Here is a 20,642-nt window from a genome sequence, read left to right on the forward strand (position 1 = left end):
GTGCTGTGAAGAAGGCATATGGCGTACTGGCTTTTATTGGTAGAGGAATTGAGTTCTGGAGTCCTGAGGTCATGTTGTAGTTGTGTAAGACTCTGGTGTGGCCGCATCTGGAGTATTGTGTGCAGTTTTGGTCGCCATACTATAGGAAGGATGTGGAGGCACTGGAACGGGTGCAGAGGAGGTTTACCAGGATGTTGCCTGGCATGGTAGGAAGATCGTATGAGGAAAGGCTGAGGCACTTGGGGCTGTTTTCATTGGAGAAAAGAAGGTTTAGGGGTGACTTGATAGAGGTGTACAAGATGATTAGGGGTTTAGATAGGGTTGGCCATGAGAACCTTTTTCCATGTATGGAGTCAGCTATTACGAGGGGGCATAGCTTTAAATTAAGGGGTGGTAGGTATAGGACAGATGTTAGGGGTAGGTTCTTTACTTAGCGAGTCGTGAGTTCATGGAATGCCCTGCCAGTAGCAGTGGTGGACTCTCCCTCTTTATAGGCATTTAAACGGGCATTGGATAGGCATTTGGAGGGTAGTGGGCTAGTGTAGGTTAGGTGGGCTTGGATCGGCGCAACATCGAGAGCCAAAGGGCCTGTACTGCGCTGTATTTTTCTATGTTCTAAGTGTGGAGTTGCAACAAAAACAGAAATTGCTGGAGAAACTCAGCAGGTCTGACAGGTGGACAGCATACAGCTAATATTTTGAGTGCAGTGACTCTTTCTGAGTTAGAAGTCAAATGGATTGTAAATCTTTGAAATTGTCACCGTTCATGAAGCACAACTCAGTGTCCTACCCTACCCAGTAACTAAATCCCTTCTCTCACTGTCTAGGAGAACTCATGGATTGGGCTCCTCCTGCAGAATAAATCCACAGCAGGAAATATGAATGAACAATGTCTTGCCTGTAGCACCACATAAGGTAGCAGCTAATATTTGCTCCCTTGTCAAAAATGTTCCAGTGTTGGTGTGCGGGAGGCACTTGTAAAAGCTGAAAGCATTGTGTTAGTGTCCTATCTGTCTTTGATATCTTTCAAATGTAGCAGTGGGAGCATGTATAGTGTTGCTGATTTTTCTGGCTTGTCCCAGAATACTTAGGCATTGGAGTCTGTTCTTCACTGTTTGAAACAGCCTGAAAAATCTCAATCTTTGGTTTTTAAAAGATTGAAATTGAGTTGGAGGCAAGGGAAGATGGGTGAGATTTGTTTGAGCAATAGAGGGTTCATTTGCTTTCTGTCGGTACAGGTGTAATGCATTGCAAAAGAAGGAGAAAAGGAAGCTGCATTTATACAGTGCCCTGTATAATCATGGGAAGCCCCAAAATGCTTTATAACCAATTAAATACTTCTAAGGGTAGTCACATTGTACTGCAGGAATTACAACCATCAATTTGCCCGTAGCAAGCTCCTACAGACAGTGGCCTGATAATGACCAGATCATTTGTCCTTCATGTCACATTGAGATAAATATTGCTCTGGAAGCTAGGGATGTTACAGCTGACTGAAGGTGAGTGTGACAAGCCCCTTACAGTGGGAGGGGCGGGGAAGTTTGTGTGATACAATTCAACATGTTTAGCGACTGAGGTTTGCGGTGGGTAATTTTATCTGTTGAATAAGGAATGCAGTTCTTTGCAATTTCTTCCTTTGCTCACAGCTCCTGATTAATGCTGTAACTTCAGGCCTTCATCTGATTAGCATTCTGTGTTTCCCATATTCGTAAACCCAAGTTAGATTACTGAGAACAGGTCTGGACACCATTCCTTAGGAAGGATGTTTTAGCCCTGGATGGAGATCAATATAGACTTTCAAGGAGGATACTGAGCTTCGGTGTTTAAGTTATGAGGAGACATTATATAAATTAGCCTTTATTCTCTAGAATTTAAAGTGTTAAGAGGTGGTCTAATTGAGGTCTTTAGGATGGCAGGGCAGGTAAAGGTAAACTATTTCCACTGGTTGAAGATTGTAGAAACAGGAGCATAGTCTAAGAGTTAGGGCTAGGCGATTCAGGAGATGTGTTAGAAAGCACTTGTACGTGCAAAGATTAGTGGAAGTTTGGAACACTTCTTCAATCAGCAGTCAATGCTAATTCAATTAAGTTTAAATTGGAGATAGACAAATGTTTATTAAGCAAGAGTATTAAGGGATTAGGGCCTGAGGCAGGTGGATGGAGTTAGGTTACTGCTCAACCATGATCCCATTAAATGGTGGAGCAGTGTCAAGGGGCTGAATGGCCTACTTTTCCTATATTGCAGGATGAGCAAAGTTTCTTAATGCAGTTTGTGTGGGGCCCGGTTTAAAGGCGCATTAATGATCAGATACAGTGGACACTCCCAGTGAGAATGACACTCCCAGTGAGAATGCTGTTCCCACTGGATCCGTTTTTCAGCACCGTGACTATAACATGAGAGTTCCGTGCTGTCCCCTTCAGATTCTAGGTGCTTTTCTTCTTTTTTTTTGCTTGTGTAATGACTGCATTAAATTTCCTGTGACCATTAGGCTAATTGGTTTGTAGTTTCTTGAATCTACCTCTCTCTAATTTTTTTCCATTAAAATTGCATTAGTTATTCACTTTGGCACAATTCCCTTTCCTAATTAATTTTTTATGTGAGAGATGGTGCCACTGCTATTTCTTCCCTAACTTTTAACATCAGGTGTAATCTCTGGTTTATTCTTCTATGTTTGATTAATGTGTCAATTATCTCTCACCTTTCTAGCATAAATATCTGTATATCCTTTTATTCTCATCCACTGTTTAGTCTACCTGTTTACTTTTCCCTGATACATGCTGAAGTGAAGACTTTTTCCTGTCATGACCTTTTGGGATTTTTTTCATGTATCTCTTAATGACATATCTCTACTTCAATTTGCTGAGGGGATGTGAGGGTTGCTGATAAGGCCAGCATTTGTTGCCAACCCCTAATAGTCTTTTTGCAGATTGTGATGAACTATCATTATGAAGCTGCTTCCTTGAGCAATCCACTTAGTGTGGAAAGAGAACAGTCCAATGGAAACCCTTTGGTATATTGTATCTGTGTTGATACTTAGCTATCCATTTAGTCCCACTCCCCTGAGCTTTCTCCATGGCTCTGCAAGTGTTTGTAGTATTTATCCAGTTCCCTTTTCAAAACTATTTTTCAATTGCTTCTGTTGTCTTTTCAAGCAATGTACTGCAGATCATATCTCAGTGCAGTTAGGGAAGAAGTTCCAAGATGTGCACGTGGGTGCAGTTACAACATTTAAGATACATTTAGTTAAGTACATGAGTAAGAAATGTTTGGAGGGATATGGGCAAAGTACAGAAAGGTGGGACTAGTTTAGTTTGGGATTATGTCAGCGTGGATTGAATGGACGGAGGGTCTGTTTCAATGCTGTACGGTTCTATGCTGACCCAGCCGCAGTGAAAGAGCAGTGGTATGGTATGGTGTGGTGTTGGGTTGATGGGTAACTTAGAGGGGAGCTTGCACTTGGCGGTGTTCCCATGTATCTGCTATCCTTGTTCTAGGTGGTAGAAGTTGCCAGTTTATAAGCTGTCAGAAACCACCACAAGCTGTCAGAAACGCTACTAATCAAAGATTTTGTGAGTAGTCATTGGGACTAATTTTGAATGCATTTGCTGAGCAGTTTTTCAGAGCAAGCAGATGTGAAATTGGAGCTGATGGGTCTAGTTCAGATATCCACTGGATTATAACATTTTACTTTGATTGTCATGCAAAGTCCAAGATCCTTCCCACCCAGCAAATTCATTCGAATTAGGTTCTATTGTCAAGGATTCAAGTACAAGGATAGATCAGTACAGTGAAAAGCGTACAAAGCCGCCACTTCCTGTGCTATCTTAAGTGCAAAGGTGCCTAGGTCCAAAATCTTAGGTATAAGTTAGAAAAATAAAGAAATAGTTAAAAGTGTAGCAGTATAGTCATCTAAAGCACAGAAACAGAGGAAGAAAATAGCAGTTAGAGCAAACGAGTCTGCGCTGGGCTCCACCTTGAGGCAGGTGTCCACAACTGGGATTTGTTTGTTTTGTGATAATGTCAGCAGACATTAATCCAGAGATCCTGTCAGATATTCTGGGTCCATCATGTAGGTAAGGCCCTAGTCATGACCAACCCAACTCCCGCACTTCAACTCTCGTCCCTTTTCTTCCCTCCCACAATAGTGAGAGGGTACCCCTGTACCCCTGTTCTCACTCACCATCCCACCAGTATCCATATCCAAAGATCATTAGCTGTCATTTGTGTCACTATCAGGCACACATTCCCCCCACCCCCCCTGTCAGCCTTCTGCAAGGACCATTCCCTCCAGGACACCTAGGTCCATTCCTCCACTCCCAACACCTCCCACAGCACCTTCCCATTCAATCATCTATCCATTTACTTCCTCCTCCTGGCTTTCCAAGGCCCCAAACAGATTTCAGGTGAAGCAGCAATTTGGCTTGCACTTCCCTCAAGCTAGTCTACAATATTTGCTCGCAATATGGTTTGCTGTACATTGGGGATGCAGACTGGGTGATCATTTTGCAGAATACCGTTGTTCTGTCCACAAAAATTATCCCTGAGCTTCCAGTTGCTTGCCACTTCGGTGCACCACCCTGTTCCCTGATCAGCATCTCTGTCTCAGGCTTGCTGCAGTGCTCCAGTAAAGTTCAGCATAAGTTGGAAGAACAGCATCTCATTTTCCACTTGGGGACCCTGCGACCTTCAGGATACAATATCGAGTTCAATAATTTCAGGCCTTGAGCACCACCTCGTGTGTTCTTACCCCAGTCCTCACATGGGCTGCTACAACAACAATCCATTGTCAGCTACCCATAGTCCCCATTAGCATCTATCTATTCTCCTAGGCTGACCTTTACCCACTCCTTTGTCTTTCTAATTGTTTCTCTCTCTGGGCTCCATCTCCACCTATCATTTACTCCTCCTCACCCCATCTTCAACACTTATGCCAAAATTAACTTTGAAGAGGGTCACTGGGTCCAAAATGTTAACTCTGCTTTCTCTCCACAGATGCTGCCAGACCTGAGTATTATCTGTAATTTATTTCCTCTGATATTCAGGCAACCTGGGTTCAAATCCCACTCTGACAGATGGTGGAATTAAAATCCCATTAAAATCTGGAATTGAAAGTGAGCTTCAGTAAATATTGACCATGAATTGTCATAGAGGCCCATCTGTTTTGCCATTGTCCCATAAGGAGGGGTTTTTTGCTTTTATTAGCAGTGTGGCTCACCTTTGAATCTGGATTTAAGAAGTTTGGCTGGCTTACAATTACCCTCCAAAATGGCCCTGCAAGAAATACTGGTCTTGCCCACATCCCATTTTTTAAAAAAGGCAAAGAAGAGGAGCAATAATTATTTGATTGGCTAATTAATGATGTCTTTGATTTCCGATGGTGTTATTATATATATGAAGAATGTGTGGGTGACCAGTGGCAGAGGAATGGGGCTGGTGGAGGTTGGAGGATTTGATCAAATCACCTAGAATATAGCCAAACATGTTTGGTCACAGGGAGATTTGGGTGTTTTGACAAAGGCATGCAGCTTTCACACCAGTTAATCGCGTAGATTGCAGCTTTGAATCAGGAACAGTCAAGTTTAAAGGCAGATGCAAAAAGATGGAGGTACTTCTGCTTCAGTGGTTGTACTCACCCACATCAGCAAGATATGGTTTTCAACTGCAAACGCAATCCTGAATCCTCAACAACAAAAACAGAAATTACTGGAAATGCTAAGCAAGTCTGACAGCATCTTTGGAGAGAAATCAGTTGATGTTTCAGGTCAAGTGACCCTTCTTTAGTGTCCTTCTGAACTTTTCCAGCAATTTCTGTTTTTGTTTCTGATTTACAGCATCTGCAGTTCTTTCAGTTTTTATTTAATATCCCAAATCTTCAGTCTTGTTCAGCTTTAGGGGCGTGCTGCACTGTTGGAGCAGCATAATTAAACTATTACTCAGAATGGGTGAGTTTCTTACAAAGAAAGGTTAGATAGGCTATGCCTATATCTGTTAGAGTCTCAGAGTCTCGATGTGACTTGATTTAAACATACGCAATCCTGAGGAGTCTTGACAGGGTAGGAATGGAGAATATATTTCCACTCATTGGAGAATCTAGAACTAGGGATCTCTGCTTAAAAATCAGAGAGCGATTATTTAAATTAGGTGATTTTCTTTTGAGGCTTGAGTGTCTTTGGCACTCTCTTTGCAAAAAATCTTCATGAAAGCAGATGCTTTCTAAGGCAGATGCTGGAGATTAGAGTCAGGATTAGAGTGGTGCTGGAAAAGCACAGAAGGTCAGGCAGCATCCGAGGAGCAGGAAAAATCGATATTTCAGGCAGGAGCCCTTCATCAGGACCTTCCTGAGATGTCGATTTTTCCTGCTCCTCGGATGCTGCCTGATCTGTTGTGCTTTTCCAACACCACTCTAATTTTGACTCTAATCTCCAGCACCTGCAGTCCTCACTTGCGCCTTGCAGGTAGATTCATGTTAACGAAGGAGTTGGAAGGTTCTTGGTGATAGGTGGAAATGTGGATTTGAGTCCACGGTCAGATCGGTCATTACCTTATTCAGTGAGCATGTTCGAGGGGCAGAAAGACTGACTTGTTTTGCTTCTAATTCATATGTAATAACGCAGCAGAGCATGGTTAGAGGTGACTGGAGCAGTGCAAAGTCAGAAGGACTGGCAATGACAGGACTTAGCTGAAGTGAGTGACTGAACAAGTTCATTTGGATGTTTGTTCTGATCAAAATTGGGAGAGCGCTCAGTAATGTTTCTTCAACTGACTCCATCATGATGGATGAGCTTGGTGTTTTTGTGATTGCTGTTAATCGAGTCTTGCTGTGTATGAATTGCACCTTAAACTTGTTTCATTTAAAATTAAAAGCTATTGATCTCATTTGCAATGCATTTGTGAAACAGGGTCAATCTACCTGCAAGCCTTGTCCTCTGTGTCTTGCTAGCTCATTTTGTAACCACTCAGGTTGTAGGCATTGCTGGCTGTGCCAGCATTTATTACCTGTCCCTTACTTCCCTTGAGCTAAATGGCTTGCAGGGCTATTTCGGAGGATAGTTAAGAGTCAACCCCATTGCTCTGACTTGGAGTCATATATTGACCAAACTAGGTAAGAAAAGCAGATTCCCTTCCTTAGTGAGTGAACCAGGTGGGGTTTTACGACACTGGTAATGGTTACGCAGTCACCGTGAGACCACATTTTAATTCTGAATATCTGTTAAGTTCAAATTTTACCAACTGCCATCAAATCAAACCCACACCCTGAGAACATTAGTCTGGGATCCTGGATTACTCATGCAGTGATATTACTATTAGGCCACTGCTTCCCCATGAAGGTGTTGGTATTCTTGCTGAAAATGCAGTGCCTTTGCTTTCCTCTTGACTGTGTGAGGCTCTTCACACATCAACAGTCCCCACTTCCTTTTGAAGATCTTTGTGTGACGCTTGGTAATTCAATAAGGATGATTCAACATACAGCAAAGATATTGAAGGCCTGATGTGCCAACTGTAGACTAGGAACTATAAATTTGAGAGTCACAAATTAATCCGGTAGAAAATTCGGGAAAAACATCTTTACCCAGAGCTTGTGTAAGTATGGAACTTGCTACCATGTGGAGCAGTTCTGACAAATAACATAGATGTATTTAAGGAAATATAGGCAAATCCATGAGATAAAAAGGAATAGATGAATATATTAATATGAAATGAAATAGGCTGGGAGGGAGGTTCTTGGGGAACAGTGATGCCTCTAATAACCAGCTATGTTGCATGTTTCTGTGATTTATTTCTAGGCTGACTGCTGTTTGGAATGTACAATCATTTTTAAAATTGTACATTCCATACACACTCCCCACCCTCCTGAGCTGGATGATGTTTTATTTCCATGTTTAACAAAATGACAGCAACAACAACATTATTTAAACCTGTTTTTATTGAAGCTATGTTGCTCAGCTCCAGTGTAGTTAATGTCACCTATTTTGAGTCCCAGCTGCTGCTCTCAGCCACTGCAAGCAGTTATGATGACTGGTTTGCTATTTGAGTAAATGTGTGTATATATAGTGAGGAACTGGTCAGAGGAAAAATGGAATTTGCTTTCTCATTCCCGAGAATAGAGAAGATGGGTGTTTAAGGTAAAACTTGGAAGGTTTTGGAGCAATGAAAATGGTCGATGCTGTTAATGCTATTGTCTTGTTGGCATGGTGGCTCAGTGGTCAGCACTGATGCCTGACAGAGCCAGAGACCTGGATTCAATTCCCCTCGGACGACTGTCTGTGTGGAGTTTGCACATTCTCCCGGTGTCTGCTTGGCTTTCCTCTGGTTTCCTCCTGCAGTCCAAAGATATGCAGGTTAGGTGGACTGGTCATGCTAAATTCCCCTATACTTTGCAGGCTGGGTGAATTAGCTATGGGAAATGCAGTGTTACAGGGGTTCAGGGTTGGATTCTCTTTGGAGTGTCTGTGTTCATCCAATGGGCTGAATAGCCTGCCCCGATACTTTAGGGCTTCTATGATTCATCCCTGTCTTAAATGGCTGACTCCTAATGGTTGTTGCGAGTGATGGTTATTGTGTACTGTTCTTCCATGCAACTTTCAATCATGGTATTCATTTGGAAGTCTTTTTGCATATTGCTATCCTTTGTTCCGTGTGTCTTGGTAGCAGGTGCTCTCAGACAGTGGTGCCTATCATTCTATTTCTTGACTTCTAAGTTAGATGTCAGCTTTGGTACATTGGGGAGCTCTTTTTGCTCAGCATCTGAAATGCGTAATCTGACTTCCTTAGTGTGGTACAGAGAGGCATTGTCGAACCTGCTATCTTTCAGATGAGACAAACCAAGTCACCATCTGCTCTCAAGGGAAAATGTAAAGATTCCTAGGAGACTGTTTGAAGGGACGCAGCAATATCTTACCGTTGCCCTGGCTAGTTTATCTCTTGACTGTCATTGTTCAGTCTGTTATCATGATGTTTGTGAAATTACCATGTGCAAATTGATGATTACAATGAAAGCACATGATGTTCTGAGATTGTGAAAAGGATTGTATAAGTATAAATGCAAGCTGTTCTCATCTTTCTCAAAATCCGAAACTGGTTCTCTAACCAGCCCTGAATATTGAGTCTAACTTGCAGGTGTTAATTTATACAGCATTATCATCGTTGCATTGAGAATGTTATACCTTTCTCTGGGGTCCTAAACCAGTTGCTGGCTGAGTTGAGCTGAGTATTCTCTGGCTACCTGTGTATTGAGATTGTTCATCAGCTCGTGTGTGTGTGTGTGTGTGTGTGTAAGTAAGTGTAAGTTACACAATCTCTAATTCTAAAGCGTAACTACTTCAGTTCCTGTAGTATGCCTTTTTGAAGAGAAATTCGCTGACCAACATTTTAAAACATTCAGGCAGACTGGATTGATGTAAAATGTTTAGACTTTGACTTTGAACTGATTTAAGACTGTTGCCTCATGCTAGTGTGGTTACTGGCACTCTGTGCCAATTTATGCAAACCAGCTGTGGCTGTAGAATCTGTAAATTATTGCCATCCTGTGTATACCTGGCATTGGTGTGAGATGATATTTTGGAGATTGGGGAAAGTTTGTACCAAAGGGTTATGTGTACCTGATCCATGACCCAGCAAGCCCCTTTGGCTGAACAATTTCTTGAGTCCCCTTAAATGATGCAAAAACTCTTCTGGAAGTGATGTTTGGATTTATTTCCAGGAAATTGATCTTACTTGGGATGACAGTGATTGCCTCTCTTCTGGAACATTTAGATGTGCCTTGTGAGCTTCTGTGCCCCATATGCTGCTCCTAAGTGCTGTAAGCAGTTATTGCTCTGGCCAACCACTTTGCTTTCTTAATTCTCAGATTCTAACATGTTTGAAGTACTTAGAAATTGGAAAATTAACCTCTTTTACCATTGGATAGTCCTGTCAGGATTCCAACTTTTTTTTTGGGGTGTTATTTAAAAATACATTTTTAGAGCACGGTGGTTCAGTGGTTAGAACTGCTGCCTCACAGCACCAGGGTGCCAGGTACAATTCTAGCCTCAGGCAACTGTGTGGCGTGTGCACATTCTCCCTGTGCCTGCGTTGGTTTCCTCTGGGTGCTCCGGTTTCTTCCCACAGTCCAAAAACGTGCAAGTCAGGTGAATTGGCCATGCTAAATTGCCCATTGTGTTAGATGCACTAGTCAGAGGCAAATGGGTCTGGGTGGGTTACTCTTCAGAGGGTCAATGTGGTCTGGTTGGGCCGAAGGGCCTGTTTCCACACTGTACGGAATCTAACCTTTTATGACCTTGGCTGTCCCATAGAGTTGTATGGCCAAAGGATTATTTTTGTAATTAGGGAACACAGCAGCTAGTTTATGCACAGCGTACTTGCACAAATGATAGTAGTGGTAGTGACCAAGTTATATATTTGGTGCTGGTGGTTGGTAGATAAACTTTGGTCAGGCAAGGGATTAGTTGCCACAGTCTTACCAGATCATTGGGCTGCTGACTCATTAGAGAGAGACAAATGGTGGTGATTTAACCTGAGGGCCATAATTCCTCAGGCAAGGGAGAGGTTGAGAAGAGTCCTTCATCATAGCCTCAGTCACTGAGGGAATTGAAAACATACAGTTCGTATCACTCTGCTTTGCAAACCAACCACATAGACAACTGAGCTAAACCTATTCCCGGATAAGGAGTAAAATTACTCTCTAGCTTTTGAAATAGGGACCATGGGATCTCTCTCACTATGGTGAATTTTACATCTCATCTGAAAGGCAGTGCATTCAATCATGTAGCACACCCTTGGATACTGACTTGGAGTGTTGACTGGACTTTGTGTTTGGGTTGGGGACACAAGGTGGATCTTGTGCCTGTGACCTTTTGTTTCCAGAGCAAGAGTGCCACCAACTGTTGGAATATTGCGTGCAATTCTGGTCTCCTTCCTATCGGAAAGATGTTGTGAAACTTGAAAGGGTTCAGAAAAGATTTACAAGGATGTTGCCAAGGTTGGAGGATCTGAGCTACAGGGAGAGGCTGAACAGGCTGGGGCTGTTTTCCCTGGAGCGTCGGAGGCTGAGGGGTGACCTTATAGAGGGTTACAAAATTATGAGGGGCATGGATAGGATAAATAGACAAAGTCTTTTCCCTGGGGTCGCGGAGTCCAGAACTAGAGGGCATAGGTTTAGGGTGAGAAAGAAAAGATATAAAAGAGACCTCAGGGGCAACTTTTTCACACAGAAGGTGGTGCATGTATGGAATGAGCTGCCAGAGGATGTGGTGGAAGCTGGTACAATTGCAACATTTAAGAGGCATTTGGATGGGTATATGAATAGGAAGAGTTTGGAGGGATATGGGCCAGGTGCTGGCAGGTGGGACTAGATTGGGTTGGGATATCTGGTCGGCATGGACGGGTTGGACCGAAGGGTCTATTTCCATGCTGTACATCTCTATGACTCTATAAATGATCTGTGATTGACAGCTCTTAGTCTCTTTAACTTGCATGTGCTATGATGTTTACCTTTTTCCTCTTGATATCTGATCTGAAAAGCAGCAATTGCAGTTATAAAGTCACAAATACTCATTTTGTAAGCAATCGTGTGACTGATGTACGGAAATGCTAGGCTTGCTGTAGCTTGCAGTGCTGAAGAGACAAACCTATAATTTGTGTGTATTTAAAGCTGCCACTAAGTGATTCTGATGACTGGTATTTTTGTTGAGGTGTACATATTTAAATCAGTTCTTTTGGCTCGACTGCTGTTCTTTCTTTGAAAAGGGCCCTCTTTCCCCCTTCCCCAATTTATTTAAACCCTCTTTGAGCATCCTAAGATGAAGCTGGGTCATTAACATAAAAGAAAGATACTGAAAATTTGAAATGTGAACTTAAAATATTGAAGTGCTCAGCAGACTAGACAGTGTCTGAACTACTGAATATTTCCAGCATATCCCAGTTTTATGTTAAAGTTAATCTCACTCTGTTATCTCTGCATGAAAAAATTTCTTAGCATTTGTATGGATTTTTCTCCTCCCTGGTGCTGCCTGTTATCGTCTCCATTTACAAGTATCTTGCCAGTATTTACCATTCGATTGGCATCACCGAAGGCAGATGATGTCGTTACTTGTTTCAATACCATTTGTAGGAGCTTGCTATGTGTGAATTGACTACTGCATTTCCTACAATACATCACTAACTACACTTTAGAAATACTTCCCTGACTCCAGCCAACATGCTATTATAAGCTAAAATAAAGAATTGCAGATGCTGGAGATCTGAAACAAAAACAAAAATTACTGGGGTTGCTCAGCAGATCTGGCAGCAGCTGTGGGAAGAAAGCAGAGTTAACACTTTGAGTCTGAACTCAAGTTCTTGATGTTAACTCTGTTTTCTTCCCACAAATGCTGGTAGATCTGTTGAGTTTCTCCAGGAACTTCCATTTTTGTGCTGTTATAAGTTGATCATTATAAAGTGTGGAAAAATCTTTCTCATGGTGAGTAGCCAGGGTTGTGAACACACTGCCTGAATGTGTATTAGAGATGGGTTGAATTGAGGCTTTCAAAGGCCGTTGAATAATTGGTTCTGTTCATGCAAACGGTGTGCATGACCCTGTAGAAGATGCAGTGGAAGGGCATTAAATCATATTGCCAAATAGCCATCTGCGTTTTAACTGTTCTGTGATTCAAAGTATTGGTCCTCATTGTTGATGAGAATAACCTTTATTTGCACCATGTGTTATAAGCAACCACAGCATTGTGTGAAGATGAATGGCTGGAAGTGAATGCTCGTATCAAATTATTGAGCAAATGAGGACAAACATTGAAGCTGTCTGTTGTTTGCTGTAATGGGTGCCCGGTTTTGGGCATGATGTTTGTGATATTTTGTGTGTAATTTTTTTAAGTTGGTTTACTCTTAGTGTGTTGAGTTTTCTGATTCAATGATTTCCTAAAAGTGGAAGTTTCATTATAGAAGGGCAATTAGGGATGGGCAATAAATGTTGGCCCAGCCTGTGACATCCAAATCCCGTGAAGGAATTAAAACAAAGCTATAATGAAGGCTGGAAACCATTGTGAAGGGTTGGTGATTCTATCCCAACAATGCTGGGGAAATAATGAGGAGCCAGGGGGCATGGGAGTTGAATAAATACTTTCCATCAGTACTGATAGTAGAAAACACCTAAAGCCTCCAGGAGCTACTCTCTTATAAGAGACAGACGACTGGTGTTCATTTAACTTGAGGGTCACTTTGCCTCAGGCCATAAGAGAGATTTGAGAAGGAGTGGTAACATCAGCTGGTTGTTTCTCCTACTTGGGAGAGTCTGGGACCAGATGATATGTTTATAATAAGAAGTTGCATGTTTAAGATGCAGATAATGAGCAATTTATTCTCCGTATACTAAATCTGTGGAGTTATTTACTGCAGATGTTTATTTGGGAAAGTAATCCAAGAGTATAGGGAAGAGACAAGAAAGTGGAGTTGAGGATGATCAGGTTATAGTGCAACATGTTTAATTGGAAGCACTAACTTTCGGAGGTGATGAAGGAGCGGCGCTCCGAAAACTAGTGCTTCCGATTAAACCTGTTGGACTGTAACCTGGTGTTGTGGGATTTTTAACTTTGTCCGCCCCAGTTCAACATCGGTGTCTCCAAATCATGAGGATTATCAGGTCAGCCATAATCTCATTGAATGGTGGAGCAGATTTAATGGGCTGAATAGCCAACTTCTGCTCAGACATTTTATGGTCCTCTTCCTGGATGAATTTATAAATGTCATTGTGTGCGTCCAGAGCACAGATCATAAAGTTTCTCAAACACCTAGCTGACATATAAAAAAGGAAAAAAGGTGAGTGTCAGATTTCTTCGACACCCTTGTGCCTGAATCTGAATGAGGGAGTACTAAACAAATCCTATTCAACAAATGTGATTTATTGCATAAGCATATTCTTTGTATTGGCATTGTCACAGTAACTACAGGTATGTGATTCTGTTAAAATGGAAACAAACAGGATGAAAACTAGAGAGGTTGAATAGGCTGGGCATTTTTCCTTGGAGCGTCGAAGGCTTTATAGAGGCTTATAAAATCATGAAGGGCATGGATAGGGTGAATAGCCATGGTCATTTTCCCAGGGCAGGGCAATCCAAAAATAGAGGGTGCGGGTTTAAGCTGAGAGTGAAAAGATTTAAAAGAGAGCTAAGGGCCAACGTTTGCACACACAGGGTGGTGCATGTATGGAACAAGCTGCCAGAGGAAGTGGCAGAGGCCAGTTCAGTTACGACATTTAAAAGGCATCTGGGTGGGTGTATGAATAGGATGGGTTTAGAGGGATATGGGCCAAATGTTGGCAAATGGGACTAGATTAGTAAAGGATGTCTGGTTAGCGTGGACAAGTTGGACTTAAGGGTCTGTATTTGTACTGTATAACTCTAAGATCCTTCATTTTAAAAAAAATTAAAAGCTAACCAATAGATCTGATTTCTGTCTGACTTGGTGAACCTCCCCACTGTGTGAATGGGGGAGTACATCTGTGTGGGTTTAAGCAATTAACCAAAGAGCTTTTAGTAACATATACCAGACTAACCGGTTGCATACCATGATGAAATGCATTCTTCACATTGTTCTACTTGTCACTAGAGGGGAGTGCCACTAGTATGTGACACCACTATTTACCAAAATAAATCCTAGTAACTATTTACCTTTAGAAAAGTGTACACAGTGCTTCATGACAAACCTGACTCTGTGACCACACTGGCGCTGTGCTTGTGCTCTAGGGCAATGCATGTCTTGGTATCTGGCAGTCTGGGGTCATTCACCTCCATGAGGGTGTGAATGGATATCTATAATGGTGAGTGCCCTAGGCTTGTCAGTCTCTGACATTCCATACATCTGGTTGGTCAGAATCCAACACTTCCCATCTCCTTGAATTTGCAAAGCAGCCTCATGTCACTGTTTGTGTGGTAACCTCAGGTTCCTGTTACCTGCCTTCTGGTTAATGTTAAACCGTTGGCCTTGCTCCTTTAGGCGGATGCAAAAGATACGGTGACATAACTTTGAAGAAAGTAAAAGTCTGCGATCACGGCTATTGGACTGCACTTACTTTATCTTGAAGTATGAATGTGCTGACACATTCCTGCACATTCTTAGTTGACCCTGCAGAAGGTGCTACTGAGCTTCTTTGAATTGCTGCTGTCTGTGTGGTGAAGTTAGACCCACAGTGTTGGTAGACTATCCGCCAGGATTTTGATCCAGCCACAGTAAAGGAGCAGATTATATAACCAAGTCAGGGTGGTTTGCTGCTTGGAAGGGATGCTGCTATCTTTGTTCGAGGTGGTGCACGGTTGCAGGTTTGGGAGGTGGTAATGACACCATGATAAGTTCCTGTGCTACATGTGACTATATGAGCCACACTGTGGTAGTAAAAAGGAGAAAGTGAGGTCTGCAGATGCTGGAGATCGTGCTGAAAATGTGTTGCTGGAAAAGCGCAGCAGGTCAGGCAGCATCCAAGGAGCAGGAGAATCGACGTTTCAGGCATGAGCCCTTCCCGAAATGTCGATTCTCCTGCTTCTTGGATGCTGCCTGACCTGCGCTTTTCCAGCAACACATTTTCAACACTGAGGTAGTGTCAGATTTCTGAGTGGGCAGCTTAGAGCAGCTGGTATGACTTAGATGATTTCTGAAAGTTTGCCTTTATTATAAAAGGATTGTGTGTCAACTATGTCTCACTGGGCAACAGGCTACGTTTTGAAGTGGAAGCTCATACATTCAGTGATTCGAGATCTGAGCACCCAAATCGGGCTGACACTTGAACGCCGTATTAACGGGAGTGCGCATTCAATGGTCCCTTCATTCAGGTCAGTGATAAACAAAGGGCCTATCTGCTCTGTTTAAAAAAAACTTCTATGACCCTATTACAAGTGCAGGCAGTTCTCTCTGGTATCCTGGTCAAACATATCTCTCAGCTAGCATCAAAACAGTTGATTATTTTGCTGTCATGTTGCTGTGTGGGAGCTTTCTGTGTGCAGTTTGGTTATGTGTTTCTACGTACAGCAGTTAGAGCTGCCCTGAGGATACAGCTGACAGTGCCAGACCTTGTGCTTCGAGAGGGGTTGCGCTGTGACCATAAACACTGGAAGGGGTCGGGGTGACCTTTTGAATGGTAGAGCACAGCACAGTAGGATCTTTTGTTTCATTGCTGCCTGCAGACTAAACTGGAAATGTCATTAATGCACAGGAGCTGCAGATTGTGATTTTCCACAGGGTGGGGCTCTCTGCTTGGTTTTCCCTGGGTCCTGCCTCCCCATCCTCAAGGGTCTTCTCCAACAGCAGTGGCTACACTTTATTGACTATGGATTGTCATGAGGTTGCAAAAGGCTCAAGAGACATGTCTCTTCCTTCAAATTTACAAGCAAGATTGAACTTAGGCAAGATTCTGGCTCCTGGGGAAGCATTTGTTATTGGGTTATCGAATCTGGGACTACAGAGTGGCTGATGAAACAAAATGTATTACAATCCCTTCAACTTGTGCTTGTGTGTTTCACTTTATTCTCCAATTGAAAGGTGAAGTAAACACATGGGCATGATTGAGCACTTGGGTTGACAGCTACTCTTTCCACTTAATTTTTCAGCCAAAATTTACTTCCAGAAAGTGCTAATTTCCTCTCCACTCACCTACCTTTTCATGACATTTCAGTTCCTGTTGTGTGGTTTTGCTCCAAGGACAGCCGCCTCAGAATACCTTCAAAAATCATCAGAAAGCTAAGTCTCAATGGTTGACTGACTTTTTGAAAGCTTCAGATAAGGCCATTTCTGCATCAGTTCAGTCTCAAGCTTATAATTGCTTCTGTAGCCAAATCAGAGAGAGATTGGCCACTCCCCTTGTGGATAGAGCAGGAAGCTGTTCCCCCCACCTTTGTCAGTACCCTCACATGCATCCTGTCGGATCAGAGAAGAAAACATGGTTAGAAGCGGGAAACTATTGAGATGCAGAGAGATTTAGGGGTCCACATATAAAAATTACTTCAATTTAATGAGCAGGTGACAAAGTAATTTGAAAATGCTAATAGGATTTTGCCCGTTACTGCAAGAGACTGAAAGACCAAGAGGTTGCAGATATATAAAGCTTGTGTTAGACTGTGTTGGGCTTTTAGTCAGGATCCCAGTCCAAAGTCTCTGAGAATGGTTCTGGTATCCCAAGTATTTCTTTTGGTGACCTTGGAGTAACTGTCCTTGTACAGACACTTCATGAATGTGAAGTACGCTGTCCTTTAGTTTTTGATTGATTTGCATTATCTGATGTTACGAGGCAGCCTACATCTATGCAGGTGGAAGTTACCTGGGAGCTCAGCAGAATCCAGAAACGCTATGTAAACTGTTCAGAGGGAATGAGGGACCAACAAAAATTGGTGAAGGAGAGAGATGGAAACACAAATTATGGAGGATTAAATGCGTAGACTGGCAAGACCTTGGGAGCTGGAAATGTCAGCCTGCAATGTGCGAGATTGTTTGATGTGCTCTGTTCCAATACTTGGGCAGCTCCGATGCTGCTCCTTCGGCTTACAGTCTCATCTTGCTCATGGTGGACTTTAAGGATGACATACATGGGTCAGTAAATTGAATTAGGACTGGTTTTGGTTTTATTTCTCTTTAACATGCTGTGTATTGTAAAAATTCAGAAAATTATATAAAATTCTTAGGGGTTACTTTCTCAGATTCAACAAATCAATTGAAGTTGAATTTTTTTGTTTGCAATTGATACTGCGGGTTTTTTAAAAATTCAAACATTACTGTTTCTTTGTGCTTTCCTGATTTACAAGTTCGGTTGTTTGTTAAGCAAAAGAATGTGTAGCAGCATTCACCAGTGACAAGTGTAGTGAGGATAAATCTCTAGGACGAGTGGCAACGCTGGTATTTTATGCAACTTATTCTTGAGAGCATTGTTGGCCAGGCCTGTATTTATTGCCCATGCCTTTAGTGATGATGTTGAGAGCCACAGCCACCATGTGGATCATGATTTTGTTGTAGCCTTTTACTTCTATTTTGACATGGCTGTTTGAGTGCATTGAACTGTCAACCATATTGGGTCAGGGGTCAGCTGTAAGCAAGAGGTGAAAAGGTGATATGTATCCTAAAGTTTCCCTAACCACTTTGGTGGGATTTGAACTTTTAAGCTGTCAATTATTAGTACCATAACTATTCTGTACAAACCCTTATGCATTGAATTCAAAGCACTGGACCTCCAGTAGCACATATTGCCCTTGGAAGGGAGAATGTGCAGCATCCATTCAATACCTAGGGGTGGGAAGGTTAAGTTGTGAAGACTTAGTGGCACATATTGCATTATGAAGTTTTAATCTGCTCAGGTGACTTTCCCCCCCTCCTCTTCCCCACGCCCCCCCCCCCCCATCCCCGCCCCAGCCAATGGGTAGAGGGGAATGGGGAAGGATTTCACCATCACTATTTGTTATAGCATGTTTGTGTGGCATTTGTTGTCACATTCTGTCAACCCCATTGATTTGAGCCGCAGTGCAAGGTAGCAGAAGGGTTTATCTATGATGCTGTATTTTGAGTAAGAGGCAATCTTAAACAAATTCAACTACACTAGATTTAATCATGTTGTCCGCAACATCTGAATGGATGAGCTGGTTCCTCATGGGGGATGTTTTTAAATTCTTTGCTAGAGACTGCAAAGAATTGATGGCCAAGACTACAAGCTCACTGAAGATTACACTGGGCTCCTGGCAGTGAGTAAAGCACTCCTGCCAATGGCAAGGTCACTGGGAACCTCTGACCTCTCATGTGCTGTGTAACCAAAAGCTGATGAGAAAATGCTAAGAATAGTTGAAGCGCCTTTCATTGTTGGAGAGCATTCAATCCAGGAAGACTTCAAAATTGGTTTCACATGTTTTGAGTTTGCTTGACTCAGAGCACCACTCTAATCTTGACTCTGGCAACTTCAAATCAAACATCAGCTTTAGGCATACTCTGGTTTGTCCCAAATGAAGTGAGTGAGACTACAGTTGCATTTTAGAAACTAACCTGAGATTGGAGAGAGCCTTTTGCAGAGAACTGTTCAACAGTACTGTTAAAATGAATGGGGTCACCTGAGCCTCTTGTAGTACATCGTCTAAGGGCTTGTGTCTATACTTTTCGGAGCACATTACTGGTTCCCTTTTTGCCTAGGACTATCCTGAAATTTGGAGGGAAACTTTGCACATAAAAGGAGTGGAGTATCAAACCCAGAATGGTGAGGTAATCTTCAATTTCTTTTGATGTTACTGAGACAGCCTTTCTGTTGGTTGGTTTTATTTCAGAGCAATGCCTAATTGCCATTGATTCCTATTTCTCTGCACTCCAGCTGGCTTGGAGTAGTCAAGACACAGGAGGGAGGTTGGAGCCAAACATTGATCAGATTTTCTGGAGAGGATGTTGTGAAATTTGTTTCATTTCCTGCGTGGTCTTTTGGACTCTTGACAATATGAGCTCCCTTGCAATGATTGCTCACTAAGCAGAGACGCAGTAATAGTCACTGAACCTTACATTGTAGATGCACACTGTTTTTTTTAAACTGAAGAGCACTGTTGGTGTACTTTATCTCTGACTCCTGTAGTTCAAGGAAAACACCCACCACACCTGAAGGGTATCTTGGAATGGTCAGGCACTTCGAGTCTTGCAGTGGAGTTGGGCAGGGAGAAAGAACATTTCTAAATTGGCCAATTCTGAGCCGTTGAAATGGGTGTGCTGAATGATAATTCCCATCCCAAACTCTCCCTCCCAGCTCCAAGCAGTAATTTGTAGGTAGGGAGCAGATGAGTAGTTTTGTACAATAGTGGAGTAATATTTGAACCCTGAACTAATTAAATGCTAAGACAGACTTGGATGACTGAATGGCCACTTTGCTGCTATTTTCCTCTGAACTAGTGTCACATGGTGTGCAAATAACAGGAATAATGGAGTTTGCAAAAAACAGAATTCCCTTCAGACTGTTTATACTCATTTCCTTTTAGTGTTAGGTAATGCCCTGTGACGTTTCTGCACAGCAGTAATGCTTAGGTAAAAGAGGTAATAATCCTTAAACTTGGTATAAGGGGTAGAGTTATGAAAAGAGGAAGATGGAGCAATGGTTGTGTTTCAACAGAACTTTCTAGCAAAAGAAACTTGGGCAACTGGACAAAAGGCAAATGCCAAAAGCTCTGGAGGACCAGAAGTGAAGCGTTCTGGGTGTGATGTGTTTTTACAGTTAGTTAGTTCGAAGTGGGAAGCAGCCAGTGTCACAAAGGAAAGAAGCCCGTAATTGAGGTGCTAGGGCACCGAGAGCTAGTAAAAGTCTGAATGCGGGATGCGTGCAACCAGGAACATAGAGTTTTTTGTTGTGTGAAGCAAACTAGCATACAGACAAAATAAAAACAAATTGCTGGAAAAGCTCAACAGGCCTGGCAGCATCTGTACAGAGAAATCAGTTAACGTTTCGGGTCTAGTGACCCTTCCTCAGAACTCCTCCATTTGGAGGAAAGGTCACTAGGTCCGAAATGTTAACTCCGATTTCTCTCCACGGATGATTAGATTCCCTACAGTGTGGAAACAGGCCCTTCGGCCCAACAAGTCCACGCCAACCCTCCAAAGAGTAACCCACCCAGACCCCATTTCCCTCTGACTAATGCATGTAACACTATGGGCAATTTAGCA

At 42.5% G+C, this 20,642-nt stretch overlaps 1 protein-coding gene across 1 annotated transcript in view; it reads left to right on the forward strand.

Annotated features, from left to right (window-relative positions):
• The window catches only part of LOC140467494 (membrane-associated guanylate kinase, WW and PDZ domain-containing protein 3-like), a 135,733-nt gene that overhangs the window by 52,511 nt on the left and 62,580 nt on the right, over positions 1–20,642 (forward strand).

The sequence above is a fragment of the Chiloscyllium punctatum genome, chromosome 45 (assembly GCF_047496795.1).
Source record: "Chiloscyllium punctatum isolate Juve2018m chromosome 45, sChiPun1.3, whole genome shotgun sequence".
Classification (NCBI taxonomy): Eukaryota; Metazoa; Chordata; class Chondrichthyes; order Orectolobiformes; family Hemiscylliidae; genus Chiloscyllium; species Chiloscyllium punctatum.